At 31.6% G+C, this 6,000-nt stretch overlaps 1 pseudogene; it reads right to left on the reverse strand.

The window, feature by feature from the left end:
* Window positions 1–5,733, reverse strand: part of LOC149540392 (putative E3 ubiquitin-protein ligase BAH1-like) — a 28,746-nt pseudogene extending 23,013 nt beyond the window's left edge.
* Between the last annotated feature and the right edge of the window lie 267 nt (window positions 5,734–6,000).

Below are 6,000 nucleotides of genomic sequence, written 5' to 3' on the forward strand. Positions count from 1 at the left end.
TGAGACAATGAGAGGAGATACAAAGGAATTCAAGTGGACACATGGAGCTAATAAGAGTTTTGAGACTTTGAAACAAAAGGTTGTTGAATTGCATGTACTGGCTTTACCTGATTGCAATAAGGTATTTCAAGTTGAATGTGATGCAAGTGGTAGTACAATAGGATTTGTATTCAATCAAGAAGGTAAACCTATTGCTTTCTTTAGTGAAAAGTTGAATGATGCTAAAAGGATGTATTATGTATATGATCAAGAATTTTATGTTATTATTCAAGCCTTGAAGAAGTGGAGACATTATTTGATTCCTAAGGAGTTTGTGTTGTATACTGATCATAAATATTTATAGTACTTGGGAAGTCAACATATATTGAATCAGAGACATATGAAATGGGTTGAGCATTTGTAGAGTTATACATTTGTGATTAAGCGTAAAAGTGGAGTTACTAATTGAGTTGTTGATGCACTGAGTAGAAGACATTTTTTGTTGATTGAAATGAAGGTTTAATATCTTGGTTTTGATGACATGAAAGAGTTGTATGGTACTGACCCTAATTTTTCTAAGGCATGGACAGAGTGCAGACCACCAAATCTAATAGATCACATAAGTATGATGAATATTTCATTCAAGAAGGTATGTTGTTCAAAGAAATTCATTTGTGTATCTATAGAAGATCTATGAGAGTTAATTTGATTAAGGAAAAGCACAGTGGTGGATTGGCTGGACCTTTTGGTATTGACAAGACATTGAATTTGTTGAAGGAGAAGTATTACTGGTCACAGATATATAAGGGTCTTCAAAATTTTTTAAGGAGTTGTGCATTTTGTCAAGTTGCAAAAGAAGTCAAAATATTGGTCTGTATACACCTCCTAAGAAACCTTGGAGTGACATTAGCATGGATTTTGTTCTGGGATTGCCTAAGATAAAGAAGGGGTATGATTCTATATTATTTTTTGTGGATAGATTTTCTAAGATGGTTCATTTTATACCTTGTAAGAAGAGAATAGATACTAGGCATGTTGCTAAACTTTTCTTCAAAGAGATTGTAACATTGCATGGATTACCAAGAAGCATTATTTCTGATAGAGACAATAAGTTTTTTGGTTATTTTTGGAAGACTTTGTGGAAGAATATGGGCACTAAGTTGAAGTTTAGTTCTACATTCCATGCACAAATAGATGGACAAATAGAGGTTGCAAATAGAAGCTTGGGTAATTTGTTGAGATGTTTAGTTGGAGATAAGCCAAGTAATTGGGACATGGTATTGGCACAAGCCAAGTTTTCATATAATAATTTAGTGAATAGGAGTACAAGAAAGACACCTTTTGAGATTGTTACAGGAATCTAGCCTAGAGGAGTATCAGATTTGAGGGATGTTGCTGGTGAAGAGAAGAGAAGTGTTGCAGGGAAAGAATTTGTTGATTTTATGGAGTCTTTGCATAAGGAAGTAAAATTGAGAATGGAACAAAGTAATAAGAAGTATAATGAGAATGCTAATAAGTCTAGAAGACATCATATTTTTGACATTGGTGATGAGGTGATGGTTCATTTGAAGAAAGGAAGATTTCCTATTGGAACATATAGTAACCTAAAAATGAAGAAGTTTGGACCTTGTAAGATCCTAAAGAAGTTTGATAGTGGTAATGCATATGAAGTTGAGTTACTTGATGACATGGATATATATTCTATATTTAATATTTTTTATTTATACAAATATCATGAGTTAGAAGATAAAATGGATGTATCAGATGATTATCCTAAGAAGAAGATTGAAAAAATTAAACAAATACTGGAATAGAGAGTTGGTAAGAGCATGAGGGGAAAAGACTACTATGAGTATTTGGTAAAATGGAAAAATAGACCTGGTGAAGATGCTACATGGATTTCTCAATCTGAGTTGGATTTAGCTCAGGTTGTGACACTTGCATGATTTAGGAGAATCATTGTCTTCTGCAAGAGCATCTTGGGTTGCACTGTTGTCCAACATGTTTTCATTTTTCCTAGTTTCTATCAAGTTGCAATGTCTTACATTTCCAAGTTCTAGTGGGTGTTGAGCATTTAGTAGGTGTCAAGTGTTTAGTAGATGTCAAGCTTCCTAGTTAATGTTGAGTTCACAGTTACTGTGGAGTGTTCTTTGGTTGTTGAGTCATCCTTTGGATGCTGAGTTTATGTGGTTGGTGAGTTTGTTTGGATGCTAAGTTTGTGTGGATGTCAAGTTCATTCAAGCTTCGAGTGTCAATATTTTGTGGAGCCTTTGTTTGGAGCCTTTGTTTGTCGAGTTGTCTATGTGCAATCTTCTATTGAGGCTAACCTTTGCATTTAATTTTGTGTTAGATATCTATTGAGAGCTAACTTGTGGCTTAGCCTAGCATTTAATATGAGATTTTATTTAGTTTTATTTACAATAGGCTGACTTGTGTTAGTGCATGTATTTATGAGACCTTGGTTAGAGTCTTTGGGATAGAATAGAGAGAGTAGGAGTAGAGTGCAAAGTTGAACCATCAAAGATTGTAATTGAATTGATATATGTCCGTAGAGTAGAAGTAGAGTGACAAGTTGGATCATCAAAGATTTTAATTGAATTGATACATGGACATAACCCATAAGGCCTTACAACTGGACATGTAATAGATCATTGAATGCATATATGAATGAAAGCATTTTCTTCCTCTATCTCCCATGTTGTTTATTTTGCTATTTCCACTCTATTGACTCTGTGCAGGTGGTTTGAATAGTTGGGTATGCCTTTGGCCCTAGTTCTTTGTCCCTTCCTACATCATGAGGTGTCTTGTATGTTTGGACCATAAAGTGAGCTTGTTATGACTTTATATGCTATTTTTTCATTTTTTTTTGCTTGCATTTTGAGAACCTTGACAACTAGCTAGATATGCCTGTGTTGTCTCTATTTTTAATTTCATCTCTTCTACCAACCAAAGGTGTGCATTCATCTCTTATTTATCTATTTTATGATGGGCTTGGCCTCATTATGAGTAATTTCCAAAGGATAGTATTTGAAGTGGTAAGTGTTTGATGTAAGCCGCTCAAATTTGTGCTCTTTACAACTGTCTAAGTTGTAAAAATGAAAATTGATCGACACTTCCAACTATTTTTCTTCACAGTATATGTCAAGGTTATTATTTTTTTTTTTCCTATGTGTGTTTTTCTCCTTTAATTTCTATTATTTTCTTCATTCAATATGTCACCATGTGAAGTTCAATTCAAACAATAATTGTAATACAATAGTATTCCATTTCTAGAAAATAAGGAAGATGACAAAATTGAAATTCTAAACAATTAATTCTAGATGACTCCTCCACATTGATTCTCTCTTGTGCAAAAGTAGTAGGGTAAAAAAAAAAGAATTGGAGTCTTATAAAATTTAAATTTATAGAAGGAATTAGAATCAAGAAGAAGAGAAAATGACTAGAGATATCAAGAAAAACCTTGTAAGAATTATTACTACTTGTAATCAATCTTGCAACATGTAACAAAATTTGAAGAATGTATCACCCAACAATAGGAGCTATTGACAAAAAACTAATGATTCTTGGATATGATGGCTCACACTCCTAAAATATACTATATGTAGCAAAGAGAAGCTCCATTAAAAAATGAAATGAATCTCTCTTAATCACTTTTCAACTCTCATGGTTATAGTTGCATATCTTTTTCTCATAAAAAAGAGCTTAAACACTAATTTTGTGTTAAATGACCCCTGATTGTCAAAAATTATAAAAGTTATAGTTTCTTGGTGGTTACTAGATTTCAATTGGATTTAGATAAGGATATCTTTTCGAAAGATGAAGTTTCTATTGTCATGAATGCAACTACCTCATTAAAATGGAACCACTAGTTGTTGCATTATCAAAATTTTAACTACCTATTAGAGCAAAAATCATTATATCATAAATTGAACCACTCCAGTAGTTTTCTCATTCTATAGACTGAACCTTTTTACTATTCTGACATTTGTTATAATTTTGAGTTGTTTGCTAAGGATGACATTTTTATGATTCATAGGGATCAACTAAGTTGCTAATAACACAAAGGAAATTAAATTTTCTATCATTCATTATGTTATTTCATTTTTTTCAAATTAATTTGACTTTTTTTGTGCTTGAAGCATGAATCTTGATGCTTCAGTTTTGAACATAATTGTCATTCTAACTTGGATTCAAGATTTTTTTCATTGAAAACAAAACTTGGAGTTGTTACCCTACATTATTATAAAATTGATGGTATGCAAAAATAACTCATCTCATAAACTTTTTATTTGGTGTGATAAATCCTATTGGTTTTTTTTTATGCATTGTGGAAGGGATTTATACATATATATATGTTCTGACCTCTATGAGTAGTAAATTGTAGATTTTTGAATGTTAGATATAAGTTGTATTGATAGAGTTAGTTCAACATAGAATTAAAGCCATGCACTATTTGGATGGCAGCTAACAGGGTCATTAACTTGTCCTAAATCTACTTCAACACCCAAACTCGTCAACAAAAATAGATGCATTCAAATCCTTTTCAAAGACAACAACAATAACACTTCCTAAAGAACCAAAATCTATGGGTTTTGGGAGTTCATTATCTGTCAATTATGTTTATGTGTTTCACTTTCTTGGTCCTAACATAGCTCTCAATTGGCACCGTTCACTCTAGGCCCAAGCCTTCAAAGATGAAAACTATAGTCTTAGACAATAAATCCTTTATAGAGGGATAAAAATACTCTTCCTAGATAGCATATCCATATGATTCCTATGGTTAAATATGATCACCATATGATCAAATTACTGCTAAAAATGGGGAAAGACAAATAAATATCAAAGGTAGCAAGAACATACCTAGTGTTACTCTTGCTAGATATGGTGATAGCCCCTTAGAGAATTTACCATAGACCACAAACCATAATGAAGCTAATGATGATGGGTTTCACTATATTTATATGAGTAATAGTCATTTGTAATTGTAAATTACAAAAAATAAGGAGCATTTTTATTAGAATGCATTACTATGATAATAAATTCATCAATCATTCATTTTACCTTTTGTTTGGATGACTCATTATTAGTGACCAATTGTTTAGTAATTTATTTGATAATTTATTTAGTTAGTTATCCTTTTCTAATCTTCCAACTTTACCTCATTACCAAGTTAGTCATTTATTTAGTCATTTATATTTAAAAATTGCAAAATAATCCTAGAATTTGAACACTTTTAGTCACGTGACTAAAATTTTTATTCTTGTGACTAAATGTTTTAGTCGTGTAGTCATTTATTTGCCAAAATTCTACCAGTGTTGGTTGTAAAGAAATTAAAGATAAGATGTGGAGAATCATAGATTTGTAGATTTACAAACTTTATTGTATTTTGCTAGCAGCTTATGGATGGCCATCGCATTGATAGTTGCATAAGATATAAGGTTATGGGCATGTGTTATTGTTCTTAGTTGATAATTTGCAAACAGATGTCTAAGCCTCAATAAGTATCTCCTTAGATCAAAAGAAATCTGATGATGAAGTAGGTTCTTAGCATGAAGATTGAAACAACCAATTATATTAGATATTTGCCTAATCAGCTCTCTCACAAAAAATATTTCACACTCTACAGAAATAATTTTGAAAAGACAGATAATCAGATAAATACATAAGGTTTATCTCCCTTTATCTTTTTTAATACCACATATATAAAAGTTGCTTGAGAAAATACTTTGAGGAAAAGTGTATACCCACTTCCATTTTCCAAAACATAATCTCCTTCTGAAACCCATTGTCATGATTAAGTGATAAACAATGGAGGAGAATGAAAAATGTTAGTAGCTTAAATAGCTAATTGTAAAAATCTCAACTTCATCACTAATGACTAATGATGAGTTAAGAATTGGCAATTGTAAAAAAATACACACACAAATCTAGATTAATAATGTTTGATCTACGTGGATCTTATATCTTTGAAAAAAACTATAGGCAGAGTTTGAATACCTAGAATTATGACTGAAATTTGTG

The sequence above is a fragment of the Cupressus sempervirens genome, chromosome 9 (genome assembly GCF_028749045.1).
Source record: "Cupressus sempervirens isolate cs-2001-9-10 chromosome 9, ASM2874904v1, whole genome shotgun sequence".
NCBI classification, from domain to species: Eukaryota; Viridiplantae; Streptophyta; class Pinopsida; order Cupressales; family Cupressaceae; genus Cupressus; species Cupressus sempervirens.